At 40.2% G+C, this 27,725-nt stretch overlaps 1 protein-coding gene across 1 annotated transcript in view; it reads right to left on the bottom strand.

Moving 5' to 3' along the window:
- Nucleotides 1-27,437, bottom strand: part of LRRN1 (leucine rich repeat neuronal 1) — a 40,685-nt gene extending 13,248 nt beyond the window's left edge. The window contains exon 1 of the mRNA XM_008063528.2: nt 27,358-27,437. The gene's annotated coding sequence lies outside the window, so the exon portion shown is untranslated. The remainder of the gene's footprint in view (nt 1-27,357) is intronic.
- Nucleotides 27,438-27,725: the final 288 nt, after the last annotated feature.

Raw genomic sequence — 27,725 nt, 5'->3', positions numbered from 1 at the left:
ATTGACCCAGCTAATTGCCAGGGAAAATAAAAACCCAATGCCTTATCCCCAAATTCAGTATTTCTTTATCTGACCACTTTTAATTTCTGTGGTGTGGTGGTTTTTCTGGTTTCCAGGAAAAAAAATGAGACTTTCCTTTCCCTAATTTTCTTTTCTTCTTTCTTCTTCTTGTATGTAATTATTATTAATTAGTTAATTAATAGAGACAAAAATTCTCTGGTGTGCTTGGGTGATATAAATGTACTAGTGTGCAAAGAAGAGGATGGACACAAGAGATCTTTTGATTCCCCCTCATTTTCCTTCCTCTTTCAGGCCAGGGCAAATCCATCACACTGCAGGTGCAGTCTCGGCCAACATCTCTGGGAAAAGCCCAAAGGCGCAGCTGGTCTTCAAGCTGAGCACAAAAGCTGGGGCCACAATTTATTCAGTTCCTAAGAGGAACCGGGCATGGACAGGACTTTAGCTCTTTCAGAAGGGCTGGCCAGGCATGGTAAAGCAGGGCAGGGCTGGATTGGAGGGACATAAGAATTACAACAGAAAATTTAAAAAAAGAAAAAGAAACAGGCAAAAGCCCAGTGCCAGCTGGCATGAATCCAAATCCAGGTAGGTGGCTTGTGATGGTCAGGAGGAATGCTCGTGGAAGAGCACTGGGAATAACATTCATTGACTTGAGAGTCTGACTTGGTTTCAACTGATCAAAGGCAAAGAGGCCAACCTCCTTGTGAAATATGTGGAAATGCACACTGTTAAAGTTGGAGAAGGCCTTAGAAATCACCTGGCACATCTACAGTATATTACCTCTCATTTTACAGTGGACACCTCAGAGAGGCGCGGTTACATATTTGGAGGTCAAGCTCGGGTTAATTCCCAATTTCCAAGCACACCATCCTATACTCCACATTACTTCACTGAGTCAAGGTTGTTTAAGTTCATATTCTTTACCACTTGGGCAGAGTCTACAACTCTTTGAAGGGGATTGGACTTTAGTGTTCCATTAACCAATCATTTATTTCAATCATTTATTTATGTAACCATTTATTGCATAGGAAAGCAACATTTGACTTAGGGATAGTACAGTGGCTGGATTTCTATAACCATTTTAACCCTTGTTTAGGTAGATCAGGGGTAGTAGGGTAGATATCTCAACCAATCTTGTTGGTGACCTACTTATTCCAAAAAATTACTCAGGTAGCTAAACAATGTTCACTGACTTTTTTTTTTCCTTAACATGGCAGTAAATTGATTGTAATGTTGATCTGTGCTGCATAACCACAGCAAATTGCAAGTTTATGTGTAAAATGAATAAATTAAACCTCTTTTAATTTGGTGATGGAACGTGTGTTGCAAACTCTATAAGGATATAGGAATCAAATAATAAGTGTATAGTGAATGTGAAAAATCAGTGGGAGATGGAGGTGAACATTAAAGGTAGGAAATCCCTCCAAGAACAATAATATGTAACTCAACTTACTAATGGACATATTTTAATAAAAGACTTGTTATGTACTAACTAGTATACTGAGTGACCTACATGTAAAATGGTATTTTTCATGAGTAGGTCAAATCACTCATCTCAAGTGAGCCAGGAAGTCATGAACATAGGGCCCGTACCCTAATTCTCTGAATCCTATCTGGTTCTCAGGCAGTTTGAGAAACAGTGTGGTACAGAGACTGAAGCAATAGACAAAGAGTAAGGGGTCCTGCATCCTTACTTCTGGTTTTGCCTCCAATTCAGAGCATACTAGCCATTTTTCTGCCTGTACATGATGAGGTTGGGTTGAAACTGGGGTCCCTCTAGCTCCAGGATTTTGGGTATTTGATGCTTTTTGATGAGGGTTCATGTTTAAAGACATCCATATAAGCAGCACTCCTAGTGTTTGGAAGCAAAACACTCGATCTTGGCTTTTTAAGAAAACTGTTTTTAGTTTAGTTAAAAAAAAATTTTTTTAAAGAAAGGCATAGTCTCAAGAGGCAGACAGAGCTGGGTCCATATCCTGGTACTATCTACGTCACCTGGGACAAATTACTCCACCTCTATGGGCCGTGGCTTCCTCCGCTTTTAGAGGGGCATAATTTTATCTATCTCATTTGGATGTTCTGAAGATTAAAGGAGAGAACATGTTTTGAGTAGTAATCATAGCAGAGTTTTCACAAACATACATTTCCTTTGGAGTTCCCAACTTTGAAAATTAGAATCAGGTGTTGTAAACCTAAGTTAATATCTACTCTTCTGACAAGAAATTTAATGTGCTTCTTGAAAATTACCTGGAACACACTTTTCTTCTTTTTAAATCTAACACTTGTTTTTTTTTAAATAAACATTTTTTGATACCATTTCTCTTCTTCTTCTTTTTTTGTTTTTTAAACTGGAGTCTCCTTTTGTTGCCCAGGCTCTAGTGCAGTGGCATGATCATGGCTCACTGTAGCCTTAACCTCCTGGGCTCAGGTGATCTTTCCACCTCAGCCTCTGGGGTAACTGGGACTACAGAAGCATGCCATCAAGCCTGGCTAATGTATTTTTATTTTTTGTAGAGATGAGGTCTAGCTATGTTGCTCAGGCTGGTCTTAAACTTCTGGGCTCAAGTGATCCTCTTGCCTCAGCTTTCCAAAGTGCTGGGATTACAGGTATAAGCCACCATGCCAGGCTGGCAATACCATTTTTGAAGGTAAAGAAAGAAGTCACACATTTATTTTAACGAGGCAATGCTAATTAAATCTTTACATTCTAGTTATCAGGATTTCAAATTTGCAGTTTAGTGGTAAGCCTCTTTAAAGGATCCTCCTTTGCCAGCACTATGTTTAAAAGGACATACTTCTCTACACCAAAAGAAGCAGGATGATATTCAAAGCATTTCCATATTCCTAACAGTCTCTTGGATAGACATAGTTCAAACAAGTAAAATACTTCACCAAAGAAACAGAAACTACAACAAGAAGCAAACATCTTTCAAAGCATTTATGTAACTATCTTAGTTATTTTAGATGCAAAGATGTAAGCAATAAGCTAAGGGAATTAAACTATTAGCCTAAGAAAGGAAGCATCCTCTCCAAGGAATGAAGTCTTTTCTAACCTTGTAGACACTTCTAAGTTTTCACATCTTAGTGTTCATTGCAGCGTAGTTTTGACTGAGTAGTAGTTGTAAGAATAATAGCAGTTATACTTATTAAGCTCTTATTATGCAATATGTACTGCACTGAGTACTTTACTTAAATCCTTTCATTTAATGCTCACAACCCGGTGAGGTGAGTACCATTATATTTCCTATTTTTAGGGATGATGAAATGGAGACTCAGAAAACTTGAATAACCTGTCCACAGTTCTGGAGCCAGTATGGTAGAGTGGTGGAGATTCAGTGTGAATCAAGACATCTGATGCCAGAGCCCAAATCGTATCCCTTTTCTATCTCAATCTGTCTGGGTAGAGAGAGCCCTTGTCAATCTTTCAATATGCCAATATGAGTGTGAGTCTCATGGAGAAAGGGATCCATTTTTGTCTCATTCAGTAATGCGTCATTCCAGGGTCAGGCACTGACCATGGCATCTACATAGATTGCACTCAGTAATCAAATCAAATAGCTGCACCAATTATAATGTGCTTTCCAGGTGCTTAAATATGACAACAGTTTTTAAGTAAATAGTCACAGTCCTGTTGGGTCTCTTCTACATTCTGTGATTTAAAAAGCCTTACCGCAAAAAGCTTGCAGTTTAGCACAAATCTGCTCTCCATTCATCCTAATGCTTGTGGTTGAGAAAAATCTGTTCTCTGATCTACCTTTTTCACTTGACTCAGATGAAATATGGAGTCAGTCTAAACGCAAAAGAAGTCCAACAAAATCGTGCTACCGGAATCAGATGGATTTAATTAAATTTAAAAATATTAATTGTTAACTGCATCACAGGGCCAGGAAGACCACACTCTTGGATTGTGGTCCAAAGTTATGTTTTACTCATCTTTGGTAGGCACTGTGCTTCAAACAGACTAGCCTGCAAGTATTCAATGAAGGTTAGCTGAAACAACCAAGGCACGTCACAAGACATGTTTAGACCATCCTCCATTTATTGGACTTCTCTCTGCTACACCAGGAGAATAAGTCATGTGAAACAAGTGTATGCACAACGGGAGTGAAAAAAGCAAGGTCAGAAAAGCCAGTGCACTCTTAAAAAGTTCACATAATTTGAATCCAGAAAGAAATTCATAAGGAATGAATTCTTTTGTCCAAACTCTTAGGATGAAGCACACAAAACTTCTCACCAGAATAGAGCTCTTGTTTCAAGTCAAGTATCAGAGTGCACCATTGTTCTTACTATAGTACTTGAAAGTCATACTTGGAGAAGAATACTGCATAGAAAATAACTTAAACAAATGCCATTAAAGACCTTGCCCTTAAAGAGCTTCTAATATTAAGGTATACAAATAACTCCGTCAAGGATATATGTCAAAATGAGGAATGGAGAGTTAGGTAGCTCTGAGAAGAAGAGATGAGAATTGACAACCTGATTTTGCTCTGTCAGCGTTATCCAATTTTTTTGCAATGATACAAATATTGTAGATCTGCACTGCCCAGTATGGTAGCTCAAATTGAAGTGTGGCTGGTGGGAATGAGAAATAGAATTTTTACATTTTATTTTATTTCTATTGATTTTAATTAAATCTACATAGCCAGATGTGACTGGTGGCTACCACATCAGGCAAATACAACTCTAGATCTCCAAGCAGTTGTTCATTAATTTGGAGATAGTTTTTAAGAATGCAAATGCTTGTGCCTCATGGAGATTTGATGGAGTAGGTTTGGGATGGGGGTCTGGGAATATATGTACATTTTTAAAAGCTCTACAGAGGGTCTTGAGGCAGACAAAGTTTAAGTACTCCAGCTTTGGGCCGTTCTGGCTGGCTCTGCCCAACCACCACCCAGAGGCTCATAGGGTCTACCAGGCATGCTGGCCAGGGCCTGTAACTGCAAAGACATAGGTAGACCTGGCTTTGCTTTAAGCCACCTTGCTTCATTCCTCAGAAGCGACCTAAACTCTTGGAATGAGGTCTAAAGTTATGTTTTATTCATCTTGGTAGGCACTGTGCTTCACGCAGTGACTAACCTGCAAGTGTTCAATGAAGGTTAGCTGAAACAACCAAAATATGTCACAAGATATATTTAGACTATACTCCATTTATTGGACTTCTCTCTGCTACACCAGAGAGAACAAAACCCATGTGAAACAGGAGTATGCACAATGGGAGTGCAAAAAGCAAGGTCAGAAAAGCCGGTGCACTCTTAAAATTTCACATAATTTGAATCCAGAAAGAAATTCATAAGGAAAGAATTATTTTGCCCAAACTCTTAGGATGAAGCAAACAAAAGTTCTCACCAGAATAGAGCTCTTGTTTCGAGTCAAGATCAGGGTGCACCATTGTTCTCCTTACTATTGTATTTGAAAGTCATACTTGGAGAAGAACACTGCATAGAAAATAACCTAAACAAATGACATTGACTCTCACCATGTTTCCTACAGAAAAAGCTGAATGCGACTTTTTAGAAATTAAGAGTTTTTTTTTTTAAGGGAAAATGTGCTGCAAAGGTCCTAGTAGAATGCTGTGCATGGAGGGCACTCGAAAATGGCTGTTGAATGAACAAATAACCCTTTTTAGGTGGAAACATACCTACTTGTTTTGTGTCTTAGGCATTTTAGTTACTTCTCATAAAAAACATTTGTCGTTTCTGGATCCTATTCTTAGATCACATAATTACAGAAGACATCAAAGTAATTCTAAAAACTAGCAGGGTAAATGAATATTATTGTGAGAAAGGTGGAAATGATTTCTGAGAACTCAGGAAATTATCTCTATTTCTCAAGAGAAAAAAAAAAAAAGAATAGGAAAACTTGACTCCTGAGAAGTCAGCTCTTCAGCATATGAGAATGAGCACAGGCTTTGAAGCCAACAGATTGAGATTAAAATCCAGATCTGCACACATACCACTTTTTCTAGTTTCTGTGACTGACTTTGAGGGTGGTGTCAGCATTCTTTCCTCATGGAGTTGTTACAAAGATGAAATAAGTTAATATATGCAAAATGCCTATGTTACTTACCATGAGTCCTAGGATTTGGGTCAAAGAGTTTGTTATGGGTTGTGGCCTCCCAAAAAAAGATATGTTGACATCCCAATCTCAAGGACCTCAGAATGTGTTTTTCTAAAAACAGGGTCACTGCAGATATAATTAATTTAAATGAGGTCATACTGGGGGTGACAAGGCCCCTAATCCAATATGACTGGTGTCCTTAAAAGAAGAGGGAAAATTATGTGAAGATAGAAACATACAATACCCTGTGACAATGAAGGCGGAGACTAGACTTACACAAATGTAAACCAAGGAACACCAGGGTTTGCCAGCAATGCCCCCAGAAGCTAGGAGAAGACAAGGACTGATTCTCTTACAGGTATCAGAGGGAGCACGATCCTGTGGACACCTCAATACTTTAATCTTGGACTCCTAATCTGCAAAACTATGAAATAATAACAAATTGCCGTTGTTTTAAGCCATCCAGTTTGTGGTACTTTGTCATGGCAACCCTAGGAAACCAAAGAAGTATATGGTTTTAAAGTAGTGAATGTGTGTATTAATTATCTTCTAAATGATTTTTATGTGAATGCTGATTTTATTAAATACTTAGTAAAAGTCAGGCCCTGACTTTCCTTACCCTCTTGCTCCCCAAGGTACTCCTAGCACACACAACTGATTATGAAAGGAGGTTTTTTTTCCTACTGCTGCCTGTAAATCTTATGGGTAACAAGATGGATATACCCATTTCTTAATTTTAAAAGCTGTGGTAAACTCTATGATTGTTGTAACTTCTTCTAGGACCTAGCAGGCTAGACTTAAAATGATTCATGAACTCCCTTAGCTCTGTACCAAAATCATTTTTCATCCCATGTTTTGAAAGTCACACACCAGATACAGTTTGAAGAATTCTTGAACCTTTAGTTTCTCAAATCTCTTTAAATTTGAGATTCTATGATAGGCAAAGGAAATAAGACCAGGAAAAACTTTTTCTTTTGTTTAATTCACTTATAGGATCAAGAAAGTTTGTTTTTCTCTGTAAAGAAATAGGTTATTTGCATCGCTGGAATCATAAAGTGGCAATTTAATATTGTTGAATTGAAGAACTGACAGAAAGCTAAACAGATCAAAACATCAGCCAACACCTGGCCTATTTTTATTGCGTCTTTTTAGTACCAGCAAGTGTAGCGATATAAAAACTACCATGAAATCAATTAATTTTAGTCTTTTATAGATTATTTTCATTCTCTTCCTGTAATATGTCTATATGAAATAATTGCTTTGTAATTAGCAGCATGATTAAATGTTAAATAAATGCAAAATCTTTAGTTTGGCAGCCTTAATATGCCTAGAAGGCCCAATTTCATTACTTCCGTTTAAGTACTTCACTGATATTGCTTAGCATCTTCAGGTCAGACCTAGAATTCACCGTGCCCCGTTAATAAATATATAAAGAGCTGGTTGCTACAATGGCTCTGGATTGTTCAATCAACACTCAGATACACTCATCACTGTGGGCACTGAAAGTGCCAATTCGTAGGGTTCTAATACCAAGCCATAGATTTTTGAATGCCAACCAAGTTAAGCAATTCCATTAGATTGTATCAGATTTGCTTTTCCTCCCAGACTGAATTAAAGTTTAGTCTGTAATAGTGAAAAGAATTTTCCTCATCAAGAAAATGGCAAATATTTTCGCATCTCTTTCAGAATATTTATTGCATGTTTCTTTGCTCAACTAGAACTCTGTACTGTCTTTTGTTACATATTTTTAATCTAGTAGTAATCTTTATTAATTATCTGACATTTGAACAACATTTAATTTAAAAAAAATAAAACATCCAATATCCTTAAGATGAGAACATTTAGCTTGGATCCAGTGATATTTCTCTAAAACATATGACTGCTTAGAATTTGCCAATTAGAAGCCTAATTGTTTAAACTTTAGACTGAGAAAATGTCAAGAACATATCCTTTCCACATTAAGATGTTGCTTTAAAATCTAAAGACAGATATACAGACGTATGTATAACTTCAGCACAAAAGTTCCTGCTAGTCAAGTTAAAGACAGTAGTGTTTGGATGGATGACAGTACTTGTCCTTTGACTTGGTAGAATTCAAGCGTGTTGAATGCTGTTGCTTTTAAAGAAGCAAAATAAAGTCATCTATCCCTCTACTCTTAAAATAAACTTGGTTTCAAATTCCTTTCCTAAATTATTTTTATATGACTTCTTATTCTAATGAGAAATTAGAAAACTTGATTTTCTTAATCGTTGCAAGACAATGAAGTAAAAGACATGTCTGCCTGTTCAAACTTTCCCTCTGAAGGCTTGGGGCTATAGTGGCTCTCTATGGAAGAGAGTGTCACAATGGCCAAAAACAGGGATGGGGAGCATGATACAAAACAAAAACTGTGAAGTGCTTTACCTATGTTCTGACAACAGTTGGAATGAACATCAAGCTTTTTAGGTTTTCCAGCTTAAAAATGGTGGATGGTGGTGTTTCTTGGCTTCCACATGTGAACCAAGTCCCATAACAAATCTCTTTATCTCTCTTTCTCTCCCTCTCCTTTTCCCTTTCCTTCTTCAACTGTCTATCCATCTGTCTGTCCATCCATTCATCCTATTGGTTCTGTTTCTCTGAAGAATCACGACTAATCCAAGTGATATCAAAATTTCCACAGTTAATAGGTGAGTAAGCTGAAAATTAAAGCTGAGTTGGTTGCACAGGGCCCCTTTTGTGATATCACCTGCCTCCACTGTCTTACTAGACCTCCAAGAGTTCACTGTAACATCCTCTTAGATACACAGAAGGAAACTACACTTGAGTAAGACCTTGGTTAACTAGAAGATCAGGCTTAGGGAATTTGCAAATTTAATTTTCTGGCTAGCTGAAAGTTTCCTAGAAGGTTTTTTGCTTCAAACTGTAATATATACATTCTTGCTTTTGATAAGGGTTGTTATATATTTTTAAAACTTAAGACTATTTTTCTTCAAGGCACTGATATTGAATTTATATGGGAATTATTTTTTTTTTTAAATCTAAAGCCCTGGTTAAATTATTTGCTTTCAATTTTCCCTTTTCTCCTAAAAGTGGACTCCAAGGGGGAAAAGAGCTAGTTAATTAGGATTTCTGCTAATCAGGTTTTTAAAATTGTTTTGCTAAATGAAAATAAGGTGAAAACTACCTCCCTGAATTTGAAATACTTTCTTATTTTACATCCTCCTTGGTGCCATTGTGTTCCCCTATCTTAGTATGCATTTGAAACTAATGGTCCAACACTCAAAGTGTTCAGATTGTCGATGACATAGACACCATAAATCCACCAGTGCACATTAGTGGGATGGTCCTTAATTACACAGTTTAGACCTTGTGTAATCAAATGGTGCAAAAAAATAGCTGAGAACATTAAAATGCCAGCAAGCATTATAAATCATAATGTGTTCTATAGTTTCTCTTCAAGTGTTTATTAAAAGTAAAAAGAATAATTTAGTTGAATATTGGCAGTCATTAATAACCTTAAAATGTAAGATTATCTAATGCTATTATAAGATAATCTTTATTCCTTTACCTCCTAGTTTTCTAGCAGTCTTTCTTGTAGTTACATTTTGAAATTTAAATATAAAAATATGCCTGGGAGCAGTAGTTCACACCTATGATCCCAGGTTGGAGGACTGCTTGAGCCTTAAAGTTTGAGACCAGCCTAGGCAATAAAGCGAGAACTTGAGACCTCATTTCTATAAAAAAATTAAGCCGGGCTCGGTGGCTCAGCCTGTAATCCTGCGCCTTTGGGAGGCTGAGGTGAGTGGATTGCCTGAGCCCACGGGTTCGAGACCCGCCTGGGCAGCGAGACTTCATCTCTACAATAAATTAAAAAAAAAAATCAGCTGGGCGTGGTAGAGCATGCCTGTAATTCTGGCTACTTGGAAGGCTGAGGCGGAAGGATCGCTGGAGCCCAGCAGGTCGAGGCTGCGGTGGCCGGGAGCGGCCACTGCATTCCAGTCTGGGCGACAGAGTGAGAATCCAACTCAAAAAAAATTTTAAAAATTAGCCAGGTGTGGTGGCACAAGCCTGTAGTCCCAGATACTCAGGAGTCTAAGGCAGAAGGATGACTTGAGTCTAGAGGTCAAGGCTGTGGTGTGCTGTGGTCATGTTGCTGCACTCTAGCCTGAGTATGGTCATGTTGTTGCACTCTAGCCTGAGTGACAGAGACTCTGACTCAAAAAAATAAATATTAATAAATACATACATTAAATTTAAATAAATAAACATAAAAGTTCTTTTTAGTGAGGCAAAATTAAAGTTATCTCTTAGAAAGACTGACTAAAAAAGGTTATTACTTAATAAAACACATTTCAGAATAAACTGCAATGAAGTCTTATATATCTAGGACTAACATGCGCCTTAGAAGTTTCTGTAGAGTTTTAGGTTTAAAGGGATATAATTTTAACTATGGAATGTCCAAATGGTTATGACAATGAGGAAATATATTTTAATGGTAGTCTATTATTACTTCCAATTACATTTAAATGAGGATAATGAAGACATAATTTGAAAACAAGACCAGAAAATAAGAATTATTTTTTTGGAGAATGAAGCAACTTTAAGTAGCAAGCTTCAGCAAATTGGCATAAAATGTGAACAAGTAGCTTATTTTCACTTCAGGATTTTCAAGTCTCAAAAATCTAATTAGCATTCACTAGCACTCACAAAAAATTCCAGGTCAAGATGCAAGAGGATGATACTAAGAATTAACAATAATAATGGTAGCAGCATTGTTATTGAGCACATATAAGATGCTTAGTATTGGCTGAGCTCAGTGGCTCAATTTGTAATCCCAGCACCTTGGGAGGTCAAGGGGAATGGATTGACTGAGCCCATGGGTTCGAGACCAGTGACCAGCCTGGGCAACTTTGCAATACCTCATCTCTACAATAAATAAAAAAATCAGCTGGGTGTGGTAGCGCACACCTGTAGCTCTGGCTAATTGGAAAGGCTGAGGTGGAAGGATCACTGGAATCTAGCAGGTCGATGCTGGGGTGGCTGTGAGTGTGCCACTGCACCCCAGCTTGGGTGACGAAGTGAGACTCTGACTCAAAAAAAAAAAAAAAAAAAAAAAAAAAAGAAGCTTAGTATTGTTCTAAGAGTTTTACCTGACCCAACAACTTTATGGTCACAATGGATATAGAAAGATAAAGCTTTGGGGTTTGTTAGTTACAGCATCTTGCTAACTGGTTATAAAAATGTGATTCTATTAATTACGCCTTAGAGGCACTCTAATATTATCAGAGAGAAAACCAGGTAGAGAAATATTATCAACAACATGTGGCTGGTAATTAGATTTTTTTTAATTATAAAGATGTGGGGTACAATTCAGGGTTAGGTATACAAACGTTGATGATGCAGGTACCCTTGTTGATGAGGTATGCCCCTCCCTTCCCTAGCATCCAAGGCAATTAGGTTATTGTACCATTCCCAGTGCCCACAAGAGTGACAGAAATGAGTGAGAGTGGTTTATTGAGCAACTCTTCTGTGCAAGGCACTGGTGGTGGAATGAGGGAAGGGAAGCTGCAGCACCGCCCAGGCAGAGGAGACAGCGGCATTCTGAGTCAAGGGTGACCATTTCTTTCCAAATCTGAGCTCAGAGGCATCATGGTGGTAGTTTAAAATTGGACATACAAATCAGGCTTTATCTTTTTTGGAGAACCAGCTGTTAAACATCTACCAGCACACCACTGGTGGGTGTAAAGGCACCAAGGCAGCCAACTTAAGATAGGTACATAGGAACGACTTCATTTTGAATGGGGTTTATGTAATGCCACACAGGAATAGAAACCAAGACACAGAAGTAGGGTGTTGCTGAGATATAGAGGGCCTTTACAGCTTCACCAAGGAGTTTTCTCTCCTTTGTCATCCTTCAGAGACCTAGAAGAAAACAGATGATACACTCAAAAGGGAGTGAATTAAGAAAGGTCTTAAAAAGGGATCACTGACAAGGTCTCTTAGTTCATTTTTGCCACTATAATAAAATACCGGAGACTGGGTAATTTATTTTAAAAATGGAAACCTATTTTCTCACAGTTCGGGAGGTTAGGAAGTCCAAAATCAAGGCACAAGTAGATTCAGTGTCTGGTGAGGGCTGCTATCTGTCTAAGGTGGTTCCTTCTTACGCTGTCCTCACAAAGCATGTCGGGGGAAAAAAGGACAGAGGCTACATCTTTACTTGGCAAACCAGATGAAGACTAAAGTACTCAAAAGGAGACTAAAGCACTCTCTTCAATCTCCTTTAGAGAGTATTAATCCATTCGTGAGGGCAGAGGCCTTATGACTTAATCACTTCCCAAAAGGCCCCACCTCTTAATACCATCACCTTGGGGTTTAAGTATTAATATATGAATTTGGGGGGGACATATACGTTCAAACCATAGCATAAGGGATGTTCAAAGTTAAGGTAAACTCACAAAGGATTGTCAAGCATTTCTAAGCTAGCTTCTGTAGGCAGCAGAACCCAACAAGAAACCAGGTGACAAGGGATCCATTGATGGATACAATCCATACACGTCTGATTCCCAGGGTACAAAACAAAGTGGAGAAGGCTACTGAGTGGATTTGGAGGGGCATCAAGAATATGTGGCATAGCCAGTGGGGACCACTACATGCCTTTTACAGGGAAACTATGGGATTAACTCTGTAAATCAGAAAGATGAATCCACCAGCTATGTGGAGAGGAAGCACACTGGATGTGGAAAAACCAGTTAAGACACACCTACAGTAAGCTAAAAGAGAGGCAATGGGGGCTGGAATTGAGGTTGTAGTGACAGGAAAAAACAAGCAGTGCCATATTTAAGAGACATCTGAGAACTGCAACTAGACAAGCATCTATTAGATGCTACAGTTGACTAGATGTGGAGAAAGGGGAGGGAGGACTTAAACATAATGCTGAGGTTGAGCCTAGGTGATGGTGATTGCAGTGGTTCCCAAAACAAGATGTAGCAGGCAAGAGCAAGAGCTCATCTTGGAAGTGGGATGAGTTTCCATTCCATGACGAAAAGGTGGAAAGAGAGAGACTGTTATGCCCACTGCTGATGACTTTGTCCCTCTGCACAAGGCAATGGCTCCTTCTTGTACAGCTATGGTTCATTCTGAATCCTGGAATAGAATCACTTTGCTTCCTTCTTGCCTCTTCAGTGATGTTGTGATGTTCAGGATATCTACCAGGTGTTTGGAAACATAGGACTGGAGTTGGGGAGTGAGGTTATGGCTGGAGAGAAATTTGGGGATTTTTTTCTCATAAAGATCTAGTCAAAAACTTAGCTCTCAAGGGAGTCTGAGGAACAGAGAAAAGACTAGTGCGCCTTAGAATAGATTAAAGGGGTGCAGGGGAGCCAGAGATTCACTGCCATAAAACATCATGAAGAATAATTCTGTGTCTTGCTGAAAAATAACTGATTCTAACTTCACCATCTTTTTTGATAACTATTTGGTAATAGTGTCTAAATTTAGTTATATGTCAATACAAAGATGAAGCTATAACAAATTATTACAGGCGCAAAAGCTAACTCAGTATTGAAATGATATGTATATTATGAACCATAATAATTGAGATCAGGCAGAAAAGTAGATCTCTCCACTGAGGACAAATCAATAACAACTAAGTGTTATGGTCATTAGAGCTCTGATGAAATTACTCACCATCTAAATCTCATGGTGGGTTTTACACACTTAACATCAGTCACCTCTTTTCACGTTAACACCAGTCAGATGCGACTAAGTGCATCTTACACAATGGAAATCATGAACAAGAATGATAGTCCACACAAGAAGCATTTGCATGCCAAGCCAAATTTCTTGAACTATTCCCAAACTGGTATAAAAAAATTGATATCTGTGGAAAACACAGGTGATACATTGTCAGTTAACTAGTGTCTTCATCAGAGGTTCATCAATAGTAAAATAAAATGCATTATGAGGGGAAAATGGCAATAAAAAGCAGAAAATAAAAGAAGGTAAGCTAACTTACTAGACACTGTGTGCCATGTTCACATGTATTGTATCTTTCCATTCTCTCAAACCTGTGATGTTATATCTTTTTTTTTTCCCCCAACCAAGATTCAGAGAAGGTAACAGGCTCAAGGCCTCACATAAATGGAAAAGACTTTCTTCCTGGTATGCCCCCTTGCTTTTGGAGCTTGACATATGCCAGTGCACACATGGCAGACACTGGCATGCCACCCAACCAGCCAAGACTCACTACCACTGCTCATTCAATTTCCCTAGCCAGCAATGCAGGCCTCTGCTGTGGCGGCACATTTCTTCTGTACATAATACAATCCCTCCCTTTGCTAAACTCCGTACAAGTTCTGCCTTCTCTGAACTCCAACTATACTTTGGAAAGAGGGAAAAGAAGGTCCCCCTTTTTATCTATTCTAAGCTGCACTAGTCTTTTCTCTGTTCCTCAGACCCACCAACGTTCTCCCAACCTCTGGGCTTTGACTTACAAACCTCTCCCCTCTCCACTCTCCTGTGACCCTGAGATTCTTTTTAAATGTCACTTCTTTAGGGAGGTCTTCTAGAAACCTGCACTTTATAGTCTCCTGGTCACATGTATTTTTCTTTCACTGGACTTAATACAGCTGTAATTTTACTTTTACTCGTGTGATTAGTGGATCGTTGCTTGTATCTCCCATCAGATGGCAAGCTCCACATGGGAAGGGAGCACATACCTTCTGTTTTGCTCACTAGTGTACTCCCAGCCCATAGACAAACATCTGCACAAAAGTGATGCTGTCAATATTAGCCCGTGATTGAAGTGAGGGCTGTCATGTCCTAAGAACTGTACCAAGTGGTTTCTCATATATCCTCATTGCAGCCCTGTGTGTAGATATTAATCCTCCATTCTACAGATGAGAGAGTTTGGGGTCAATAAATTGAGTCTTTTAACCAAGACTGAGCATAGCGAGTATGTGATAGAGTTGGGATTCAAATCCAGCCTGGTCCTGTCTGAGCCCTTGCTTTTCTACAGTGTTATAAAATTTCTGCTGATGATCACTTAGTTACTTTGTTTTGCCGCTATTCACTCTGTTTCTCCAATGAATCTGGGTGCTCGTTTGGGATAGAAATAATACCAGGTACATTTCCTTCATTTCCCACATCACACTTCTAACAGCACTGGCTATTCGACAAGCATTTAATGAATACTTTTTGATTAATATACTTCCTTCATGATAATATTACAAAAGCATTCACAAATGAATTCAACTTTCTATAATAGCCTCTCTAAAGCAGTAGCACAAGCTGGGCACAGTGGCTCTTGCCTATAACCCCAGCACTTTGGGAGACTGAGATAGGAGGACTTCTTGAGTCCAGGAGTTCAAGACCAGCCTGGGCAACATAGTGAGACCTCATCTCTACAAAAAAAAAAAAAAAAATTAAAAATTAAGCCAGTGTGTGGTGGTGGGTGGCTATAGTCCCAGCAACTCTGGAAGTTGAGGTGGGAGGATTGCCTGAGCCCAGGAGCTCGAGGCTGTGATGAGCCATGATTTTGGGCCACTGCACTCCAGCCTGGATGAAAAGAGTAAGACTTTGACTCAAAAATAAAATAAAAATAGTAACACAGTAACACCTCTGAATATATGTCTATGAACCAATCAATTTGCACAAAACTACAGAAGAAATAACTTTATACAAATTGTCTAAAAGAAGCAATATGGCAAAAGTTAATACACAAATGATACGAAAATCTCTTTCCTCTTTCATTGACTGAATATTTGCTAAGGGCATATGCCTAGGTCTATAGGTGTCAAAACCTAAGACTCAGTTATAGTCTTTTCCCTTAAGGAGATGTTTGGTGGTGGTGATATTACAGTTACATAATACCTATATAATCCTAAATTAAGATAACACATGCTGGACATGAAGTGAGGACAAGAAGATGTAGGAAAATCAGAGACAGTGTGACTAAGTCAGTCTGGAGGAAAACCAGAGTTAAAGCTATCTGTTCCTACACACACTTACTAGATGTAAGATACTGGGCATGTTACTTGTCTCAGGTTTTTTCCAACTCTTTAAAATGGAACTAATACTGAACTGCTAGGGTTGCTATATGCTCCTCTCAGTACATTTAAAAATTCTGTGTTTATTGACTTGTAAGTGTAGCCAGGTGATGACCAGCTGAGTGACACTGGCTGTCCCCAAGAGCTAAGAATATGTGTGTCTACAATTGCCTGTAAATGTGGCCACATCAACTTTGAAGCACTGACTGTAATGATTACACAAAGCAATGAATATGAGGCTCCCTGTAAATAATTATTATTTCCATCTGACAAAGAATTCAAAGGAAGTAGGGTTAGTAGTATTCTCAACTCTCCCTTTCATATGCAAGTGAATATCTGCTAGCTGAAAAGGATAGGTGCTACAGTGGCTAAGTCATGGCAACCTGCCTTTGTGTCAGTCCACCGGGGATCTCCTAATGGGGTCACACCTGATCTGGCTTGCTTGGGACCTTTCTCTTTCTTCATGCTGATCTTGCCTCAGGGAAGACTCTTGGTCATGCTTCACTGTTCTAATTTTATCCCAGCCAGGAGCCCTGTAGTTTGGTCAAGATGTAAGGTGATGATACTAAGAATTAACAATAATAACGGTAGCAGCATTATTATTGAGCACATATAAGATGCTTAGTATTGGCTGAGCTCGGTGGCTCAGTCTGTAATCCCAGCACTTTGGGAGGCCAAGGGGAGTGGATTGCCTGAGCCCATGGGTTTGAGACCAGCAACCAGCCCAGGAAACTTTGCAAGATCTCGTTTCTACAATAAATCAAAAAATTAGCTGGATGTGGTAGCGCATACCTGTAGCTCTGGCTAATTGGAAAGGCTAAGGTGGAAGGATCACTGGAGCCCAGCAGGTCCATACTGGGGTGGCTGTGAGTGTGCCACTGCACCCCAGCCTGGGCAACGAAGTGAGACTCTGACTCAAAAAAAAAAAAAAAAAAAGATGCTTAGTATTGTTCTAAGAGTTTTACCTGACCCAACAACTTTATGGTCACAATGGATACAGAGAGATGAAGCTTTGGAGTTTGTTAGTTACAGTGTCTTGCTAACTGGTTATAAAAATGTGATTCTTTTCATTACAACTTAGAGGCACTATAATATTGTCAGAGAGAAAAGAGAGAGTGGATACACAAGAGAATCTAGAAACAAACAAAAGGCTCTAATGTATTCACCTGGTTGCCAGTTTTTAAAAAGCTCATCAGCTGACTTAAGACATCTTGGATGTCTGGACAAATATAAGCCTCTTTTGTGGTCGACCACATAAGGTAACGTTATGTGAACTACTGACTTCATAAAACATCTAGCTTGAATCTTCTTGTTTCTTAAAATCTCTTCATGTGCCTCTGAATTTGCATCCTCAGCTTGCAGACACAATAGCAGGCAGAGATATCAGACATCAACATAATACAACATCTACTCATTGCTACTATACACTAAGTATCTATCTTAGTTCCCAAATTGTGCTAAGGGCTTTCTATGCACATTCTCTTTGAATAATTACCATGATTCTACTATTATCCCCATTTTGCAGATGAGGATACTGAGGCTGTAAAATTACTCTAGATCATAGAGTTGAAATGAAGTTTTAAAATTAATTTTTCCTACATGTAAGACCTGCCTTGTTACCAACTCTTTTTCCTCTGCCTTGGGACTGTACATTCTGTAACACTATGGTAATGACTGACATATTGTTCTGATGTTTCACTTGCATGTCAGCAAGATTCCTTAAGCAAACCAATTTAGAAGCAAATCTCAAGTAGTAATTTGTAATATTGCTAGTAGTTTGAAGCGCTTGTAAAAACCATTTAGTACTATTCATGACATTCAGCAGTCCACTGATGTCTGCAAACATCGACAGTAATTTTTTCAAAATTAATCAATTTACTCCTGTCTTTTCTCTAGGTAACAGAAAGATGCTTTCTAGTTTTTAGAAACATTCTAAATTTAGACAATGATGACATAACTTTATAGGTAGCGAGATGATAATGGTTAGGGGAAGGCAATCCTTAAGTATGTATTTTCATCCATTTAAAATGATTTATCTTAAATGCGGCTTAAAAATATGTTCTGTTAATAATTACAATATAATTTTAAAGGATAACTTAATGATGACTGGTTAAATAAAAATACTAACTTAGATTTCAAAATTAAAAGTAGTAAAAAAAGACTTATTTTATACAGACTTTAATATGGAATTATAGCATTTTTTGAGTTAGATGGACTATGAGAGCTCATCTAGTCCAGTCCTTTTGTTTTATGGCTGCAATTAAAGAGGAAGAAACATAGCCAAATGCTTTAGCAGTGCAGGTTTTGAGTCAGACAGACCCCAGTTCAAACCCTGCTCTGCCACTGACCATCTCTTCCCCTATCATTCACAAGTTACAGAGGCAGTTCTTGAAAATGTCCTGCCTGGAAAGCAGGAATGCCATGAACTAAAAATTTAAATAAAGGACTTGTTTCTCTAAAACAGAAGTATATTCATTCATTTATTTACTAAAAAAATATTTGCTTATAACATACACACTAGTTGTGTGACCTTGGGCAAATTACTTAATTGCTATCTGCCTTAATTTCCTGAGCTATAAAGTGGTGTCTACATTACAGAGCCGTTGCAAGGATTAAAGGATTTAATGCATATAAGGTGATGGCTCCCAACACTTTGGAAAGGCACAATATAGGACATCATTATCATTCTCCTACTGCTACTATGATGCTATGCTAGGAAAAATAGTGGGCTCTGGGGATATAGTTTGGGAACCCTACACAATACTTTCCTTATTACTAAAAAACCTCATTTACATAGAGCTAATATCTCATTCCATGGCTCAATTCTGGTAGTTTCCCATTTGGAAACTTCTTCACTTTGACAGTGCTGTCCTTTATGCATGAAGGGAATACTATCTCACCAGCATTTACTCACATACTTTGTGTTTTGCCTTCAGTTGGCTTTGAAATGATCTAAAGTTTTTACCTGGCCTCCTGGGTGACAAAGGATGACTTTCTGAGTACATGAGGAGGTTGACTGTGTCCCTGTAGAACAAAGCAAAGCTAACTGGTCCTTTGGGGGGAGAAGCTTTACATGTAGTCCTCACTGAACAGAACCACAATCAGCTGGAATAACAAGTTAAAGAAATCTAGTAACTGCTATTCCTCTGTTCTCAGTAGTTCTACAATGGTACAATGAGCTAATGTAGATTCCTTTAGTGTCTTGGAAACTCTCAGGATGTGACTGAAATTCTGTGCATGCTCATTCATGATCATGGAAACCACAGAGAATGAAAAGAATCCTGAGTGATTGTGCAGTTTCTCAGTCTTACTTCTCATAAGAAAACATTACACTATCCCAGAGAAGTGAGGACTTAGTATACCTTTATGACCTTGAAGGAAGTCTCACTCCAAAATTCATTTTCATGTGCAAGTCTTATTGAAAAAACAAACAAATATTAACTTGTCAGTATGGAATCTTTCTCCTATGTTGTATATGTGCGCACATATGTGTGCATTGATGTATATGCTGATCATCATTCTCTGGTAGGAAAGTTAAAATGGCCACCACTGAAGAAAAAAGCAAATATTAAATAAAAACAGAAAACCATTGCCACTATTCCATCTTTTCTAGGCAGAACATCCTTCATTCTTTCCAATATTTTAGATTATCTCATTTTCTGTCTCATTTTCTAACCTAGCATCACTCTCCTGTGAACCTTTCTGGCTTGTAACAAGTATTTTCATTTTACACTACTAAGGGCAGCTTAAGATAACATATTGGAGAGAGGGCCTGATTAGTCCTTAGGTGTATGGGAAATGCAACTTAAGTTTCCCTGCATGATACATTTTAACTGATGCCTCACAAGTCCTTGCTTTCTTTGTTAACCCAAGAGGTAGAATGCTGAGTCATTGTCCTGTTGTTACCTCTTCTGATTCCACAGTTCAGGAAATAGCCACCCACCGTCCAAGTGTAAAAGGCACTAGGTCTGAGAGAGGCAGGGATCTCCAGATCTTATCCCAGCCCCAGTCTTTGCCTAGCTGTGTGACCTTAGACAAATTTAACTTGTGTTAGGAAGAGGAGCCTGGTCATGCCTTTTCTTTTATGGATAATACCTCGTTAAGTGACTTGTCCACAGTCACAATGAATCTCTCTGTGGCTCTGGTCCCTTAGTTATTGGGGAAAAAAGGAGAAAGAAGGATAATACTTGGTATCTCAGTGTTACAGGTCAAATAAGAAACATATTGAAGGATTCTGCAAAGTTTAAAGTTCAATAACATGAGGCATTATTAGCTATCTTTGTCAACTTGGCTGCATCTTCCTTTTAATAAAGCAGCCAGTTTGGTACTCTGTCTGTTGCTACTGAATTCTGACCACGTCCTACAAGGAATTAACAACTCCATGCCCAGTTTAAAATTCCAGACAAACTTGAGGAGTCTACCCTTTGTCAAGTGTCCATCCAACTCACTTATGTTCAATGAAGCTAGATCAAAAGTCATCTCCTGCTGAACACTTGTGGTCTAGGTGACAGCCTGTTCTATAAGTTATCCAGTGTGTTTCTTAAAGCCCTTGCTGTCAGCCGACCTCTAATTTGAGGCTCCTTCTTCTGTATTTGTGCAGCCCGTACAGCACACTACAGGGCACGTGCCAGTCTCCTTTCTATGTTCCCTACTAGACTTAAGCTCATGGAGGGCAGAGGCAATAACATTGAGAGCAGGGTCCTCAGCATCACTGACATCTGGATCAGTTAATTCTTTGTTGTGAGGGCTATCCTGAGCTGTGCATTTCAGGATTTTTAGCATATTCCCTGGCTTCTACCCATTAGATACCAGTATAATACTCTACCATCAGCCATGGCAACAACTGACAAAAAAAAAAAATCTCCAAATGTTGTGAAATGTCCCCCTAAGGGGCAGAATCACCCTTGGTTGAAATTCTCTGTGCAAGAGCCTTTTTCATACTAGACACTCAATAAATATTTATAGAATACATGAATTGATGGAAACAAAATGCATTTGGATGGGTTTAACATACAGGCTGCAGAAAAAAAAAATCAAGCTAACTTCGCTTGGTTTTAGTGCCTTCTAGAAGGTGTGGCATATAGTGAGGGCTGAATATCTATTTATTGGGTAAACTGATGTTTGATGATCACAAACAACTTCCTGTACCCCTGGTAAAATGTTTTCCCTCAAAAGGGCCTGGTGGCCCTATCACTGGTGGAGTGATAGGGAACTGTCAATGCTAGGGAAAGAACATTTAAAAAAGAACAAAGTTGGATGAAGGAACAGAAAAATCACTTTGCAGAAAGTGGGGCTGTCCCCCAGACTGTTAACTCTCCATACAATTCTAGCACTTGGGGCAGAAATCAAATTCTTTGCACTGGTAAAGTTAGAAATATCTACCCATATTACTGGGTCCTTTAAAACACAACCCTGATCAGGCCGTGAAGCGCCAGGAAGGTTGCAGGACATCCAGAAGGTCAGACATTGAGTCATTAGTGTCATTGCTGGGAATGGAGCGTGCGCCTTTCTGACTCTCTGTACAGTACTTGATTACATTGATTATTATGGATGCAAATTAAGACTTATTACTATTGTGAAATAACAATGCAGGTTAATGATATTCTTTATTGCCATGCTAACATTTTTTTCTAGAGGGGAAAATTATAGGCATGAAACTAATTAAGCCACCTTTCTTTCTTTATAAAGCTCTTTGCATTTTCCTAAATGATGAGTCTCTCTTGTGCTCACTGCTTAATAGTGCAAACTGATTTTTTTGTTTCCCAGGTCTTACTGAGATAGCTACTAATATTGGTGCTGTCCATTTTCCCTGTAGAAATTGAAAATGACTATGCTAATACATTATTCCACAAAGGGCAGTCATAAATAGGAAAAGCAAATATTTTGAAATGAATAGTCAGTGGACATTCTCCTGTAGAGCTTAGGCATTGTAGGAAATACTTCCCTTGGAAATCTTTGTTTCTAAGCTTGCCCTTTCCTGGCCTGGACACCACTGTAGGAAGGCTCTCCTCCCGACTGAAATGGTGTCTCCGGAAAACAATGGCAGGCTAATTTATGTGTCCCCCAGACTTTAAATGGTTGTCCTTTACTCCCAGGTCTACAAAATATCTTCCACAAAAACCCTTCATGTAGAAGGATGTCATGTCACATGTATATTGTTAGTGTAACTATGGTAACCAAAAAATGCCACTAGTGTGTCTATTTCATACACAAATGAGGGGACAGCTGTGGCGTCCACATGTCTGCCAGTGGTATAATAGATGTAAGCTAGGACGGCCTGGGTCAGAAAGTTATAACTTGCTGTATTAATCAGAGCTTTCAAATAACACTCCAACCTCTGAGCTATAAAGAGTATAAATGAGAGGCAATAAGCTACTAGAAAAGCAGTTTTCACTTCACAGATTTCAAAATTAATTGTCTTAAGCTGATGCAGTCGTCTCTTTAGAGGGTACCCTGAAGTCAGAGTGGACAGGATCTTTGGTGTATACCACTGAAGTTTAAGCCTAGCTGCTTTGCAACTCAGGGATGATTATCAGTTCAGTGGTTCCATGCAAGTTAAATGTTCATGTTAGTTGTTGTATTGGAGGCACAGCTTCCCTAAACCTTTAGCAATTTTGCTGATTATGGCAGTCTTATTCATCCAACTTATGTTACAAACGTGGAAACTGAGGGTTGGTGGGGTTAAGAAACTGATCCTAGATTCTCTAGCTATGACTGGATAACTGCTTTGCTTACTAACCAAATCAGTTACAAAATTGCTAACAATGTCCTATCTTTGCTAGAGCTTTTGAAAACATTCAAAAAGTAAAAAATTTAATGACATGTAAGCCTGCATATTGCTTTTTTTAAAAAAAACTATAATTTATAATGGTACATACTTTAATTACTGAATAATGTGCTTAACAGTTCTACAAGGTGCCCATAAAGTCTGGAAATGTATATCATTTTATCATGAATTGTAATGCAATTTCAACAAACCATTTATTATGCATTCGTCTATGTTTCAGGACTTGGAAGCTACACTCTGTAATAGATCCATAAAGTAGGTGAATGGTAATATTTTAAAACAAGAAAATTTAAAAAGGTAACTTCACTGAAGAAGACTTTAAGAAAGAATTGATCCCTTGGTCGCTAAAGTATTGAATTTTTTTTTTTTTTTTTTTTGAGTTGGAGTTTCACTCCGTCGCCCAGACTGTAGTGCAGTGGCCACTCCCGGCCACCGTAGCCTTGACCCACTGGGATCCAGCGATCCTTCCGCCTCAGCCTTCCGAGTAGTCGGAATTACAGGCACGTGCTACCACGCCTGGCTGATTTTTGATTTATTGTAGAGATGAGGTCTCGTCAAGTTGCCCAGGCGGGTCTCGAGCCCGTGGGCTCAGGTAATCCACTCACCTCAGCCTCCCAAAGGTGCGGGATTACAGGCTGAGCCACCGAGCCTGGATTTTACAGATAGGGTTTAACTTTTGTCTTTATTTTGTACTTGTGAGTCCAAACAAGAGAAAATACATACTTTTCTGACTTCAACAATATAGTTACAATTTCATTCTGAATAAAATATTAATCAAAGCTTTATTCATGAGTTAAAGATACTTCCATTGTTCCCAGGAACATATTATTCTAAATTATCATATGATTCTAAAATGGAATTTGCTTTATCTCCAGATTGACTTAACCCAAAATAGATGTTCAGCATAATAATTTTTAAAAATGAAATACAACATTTGAGCAACCTTATATTAGTACTCAGATGAATCACCCAGAGAACTATTATTTGGTAGCTTAAAAATGAATTTTAAGAAAGCATTGTGAAAGTCTAGTAGAAGTGACATCTGTATCCTATAATTTACCATATTTTATTTATGGCATATTTATGGTGGCATATAAAGTCCACCGTTCTGATTACTTATAATAATTATTTATAGTCAACTGGCTTGGGGAATAGCCATATAACTCAGCAGAAGCATATTTTCTTTAATACCTGGAATGTTCCCGTGAGAGTCACTGCTTTAGAATATGTGGTAATGGGTCTAGCAGTTCAGGTCAAGAAGGTAGTAGTCTTGGCAGAGTCTAACCAGAAAGAGACCAATGGCTGAGTTTTTCCTTGCTGTTTCAGAATTTCAAACACTAACCAGAGCTATCTGTGTTTATTTTTCAGAACCACAGTACGCAGTTGGATCTGTTCTCAGATCTTTTATTTAGAAGAATGATCCTTATCTAATAATTAGGTACTTTGTTGTTTTTATTTACCAAGGAATGAGTTCTACTCTTTCCTTTCATCAGAATTGCAGAATAAAGATTTCACACAGGGAAGATAATAGCCAAAGTTAAGCTTTCACAAATGTGATGCTATGGTCATTTTAAAGTCACCAGGTTTGTTTTAAAGATACTTAGATAACTTTACAAGAAAATGGTTTATAATTTAGTATAGTCATGCTTATTTTATAGTTATCCCTCAACTCCAGAGGAAGACAGGGTCCTAGTCATGAGTCACGTAAGAGTTTATTATGATGATGTGTTACTTTCTGACTTCTCTATAGCTCTAAGACAGAAAATGCAAACTTGGTTATGAGATTTTCAAATTTAATATTACTTAAATTTGATTCAATTCATTTTTCCCCTTCTGGGAAAATACTGCTTTACGTATAAAAGGCACTGAAGCAGCAAAAATAACTTAAGGGAACATGTAAAATAGCAGGCTAACATCTGTTGCCTGCCCCTGCCCCCAACACTGAATTCTCCAAAACAATGTTGTCTTTTTTTTTTGGTTATCCCTTTCAGTGAAGAGATAGAATACAGGGGCAAACGCTGTTCAGTGAATAGGTTCTTTTTCCTTTCAACAGTGTTTGAGACTGACAAAAGAAGAGGCCACTGGGGCTGGCTTGTCGGTAGGTATAATCGCCGGCTCACGTGCGGCCCACACCGCCTGCCTTTTGTTCAGCAATAGCACAACGCCAGGAAGTGAACAGTGCAGTGTGGTCAATCAGCTAATGTGAGGCAAGGCAGAAAGGCCTTTGCTTTGGAGTTCACGGTATGACTGGCTCCCCACTCACTGCTCTGTACTGTGACATGAAACCCACTCTGATGATTTAGGGACAGGACAGTTTCATCACCGGCACTTCTACAAGCTTGGTGCCTTTTAGAACCAAAACGACTTCGACTAGACAGTAAACATTCTAGTGAGATCTTCATGTGGGTCCGTGACAACGATCTTCTACTATATTGAATGTCTGAGGATGGGAAGCAAATGTGAGCAAAAGGTAGCGCGCTCCTGTAGTTCCAGCTACTTGGAAGGCTGAGGCAGAAGGATTGCCGGAGCCCAGCAGGTCGAGGCTGCGGTGGCCGGGAGCGGCCACTGCACTCCAGTCTGGGTGACGGAGTGAGACTCCAACTCAAAAAAAAAAAAAAAAAAAAAAGAAAAGAAATGAAAAGAAAAGAAAGTCTACAAGTTGAGGGGTCACTTCAGAGATCACATCAAGCCACCAGAAGTCGATTCGAGTTACTGTCTGCTTCATATGAACATTTTCCTAACTCGCTCAGAATATCTAGCTTAAATGTTGTACAAATGCATACAGTCAGGTAAAGAGCAAGCAGTACTTTTGAGCTTTCACTACAATAGCACTCAAAGAATTTGGCTCTTGAATAAAGGTGTCAGCAAGCCATGGAATTCCCAAACAGAAAAACTCACACTGCGTCTTTATTCTATTTTCTTAAGGTCTATTGTTAGCTGAAGACTCCTTGTCTTTTCAAATTCCTTCATGTGAATGGATGAGGCCAGACATCTGCCAGGATCCGCTCACATTTGCATGCAAATCAGAGACTTCTGGACACATATGGCCCTGGAGCCAGTAACACTTTTACTCTAGATTTATACTGATCAAAGTACCTTACTGAACTTTCCACTATTCTAGTTCTAGCTTTTTAAAATGAAGTAATGAGCCTATTCCAGTAATAGTAATTATTTAGATTGCCGTGGCCACGCAAATTGCAAAACAAAACATGCCTTTCGCAGTACCTGTTCCTTCACCGAATTAGAATTCCATTTTGCCTTTATGCGTATAATCTGGGTTTGGGAACGAAAATACGTTTGGCAGGGTAGAATTGAGATTCTCAGCCCTTGCCTGCTGAGGTTCAAGGTCCCCGAAAACCATCGACACCCCGGCCATCCATGCATCCAAGGCCAGGCACTGTTCTCAGCGCTGGGGCTGCGGCGGGGCGCCCGGCAGGCAAGGTCCCCTCTCCTGGAGCAGGTGTCACAGCTGCGTCTCCCAGTCCGTGCACCCACGCGGGCTCCCTCGCGACGGTCCCAGGACCGGCTTTCCCACCCGTCCCGGTAGGCAGCGGTTCTCTCGCGGCTAGACTTTCCCACCCCACCGCAGTCTGCCGGTCAGAGACTCCCTCGAAGGGAGACAGTCGCTGCGGGGACCCGCGAAGCGCGAAGTCGGCGACCGCCCACACCCCTCACCGTGCAGCACAAAGGACACGCGCTGGCAAACTTTCCTCGCTTCTGACCCCGGCCGAGCAGGGAACTCGGCGCTGGCTCCGTTCCAGGGGGAGACCGAGGCTTGCCTAACATTTCTACTTCCCTGGCAAGCCTCCTGAGGGGGTCGGCCACCTCTTCCGGGCTCAGAACGCGGAGGGTGAGGGCTTTCCCCCAGTTTAGACCGTCCGACAGCAGAGCGGATTCTTCCTGGTGCCCAGACTTCAGTGCACTCATGCTTTGTCAATCACGCCCTCTGATCCTTTCTCTTACCAAGGCCGCCGCCGAGACACCCTCCCTTCCTTCCGTCCCACAACCTGCACCCTCTTTCCCTGCCCTTGACTCTTTCCAACTCCCTGGGCCCCCTTTGCGCGCTCTTCTCCGCCCCGGCTGGCTGCTCCAGTCTCCATCCCAACAACCCTCCTTCTTCCCCCGTCCCGGGCACCACCCCCATCCCCACCCCCACCCACAAGTCGTTCCAGAAATCCAGCGGGCTTGGCTCCAGTCACAGTCTTTTCCCATTTCTGTCTCTTCTTCCTTTCGAACTATCGCTCTCCCCAACCCTGGTGTTTTTTTGGGGGGGGGGCTAGATTCCTGTTTCCCGACTTCGTCATTTTCCCCAGCTGCAAGAGCCGCGCCCCCTTGCCCCCCTTGGGCCCGCGATCTTGTCGTGCGGTTCCCAGACCCTCTAGGGTCTGCCACACCACCAAGTTTGCCTCGACTTCCCTTGCCGCCTCCCACACTTCCCGCCGCGGCCCGGGTGGCCAGGGCACTTACCGAGGCCCAGCTGGCGGGGGTGTCGGGATACGCACGGACCGGGCACCGGCGGCGGCGGCGGCGGCGGCGGCAGCAGGAGGAGGAGGAGAAGCAGGAGGACGAGGACGAGGAGGAGGAGGACGACCGGCGGAGCGGCGCCTTCTTCCCAGCCCGCAGCGCGCACTGGCTCCTTGGGGGACCCCCAGCAGAGCACCGAGACAGAGACACGAGCAACAGCTGCTGCACGGGGCTGGGCTCAACCCAGTTCTTGGGGGCCAGGGCAGAGGCAGGCAGGATTGGGAAGAAGGGTGGAAAAGTGGGGCGCAGAGGGCGGGGCAGCCAGCCCCCAGGTCCCGAGGAAGGCGCCCCGGGCGCCGAGGGCTGCCGCC

This window comes from Carlito syrichta, unplaced genomic scaffold, assembly GCF_000164805.1.
Source record: "Carlito syrichta isolate Samal-C Ts95f unplaced genomic scaffold, Tarsius_syrichta-2.0.1 Scaffold99233, whole genome shotgun sequence".
Lineage (NCBI taxonomy): Eukaryota > Metazoa > Chordata > Mammalia > Primates > Tarsiidae > Carlito > Carlito syrichta.
This window is presented reverse-complemented; position numbering and strand designations above follow the sequence as displayed.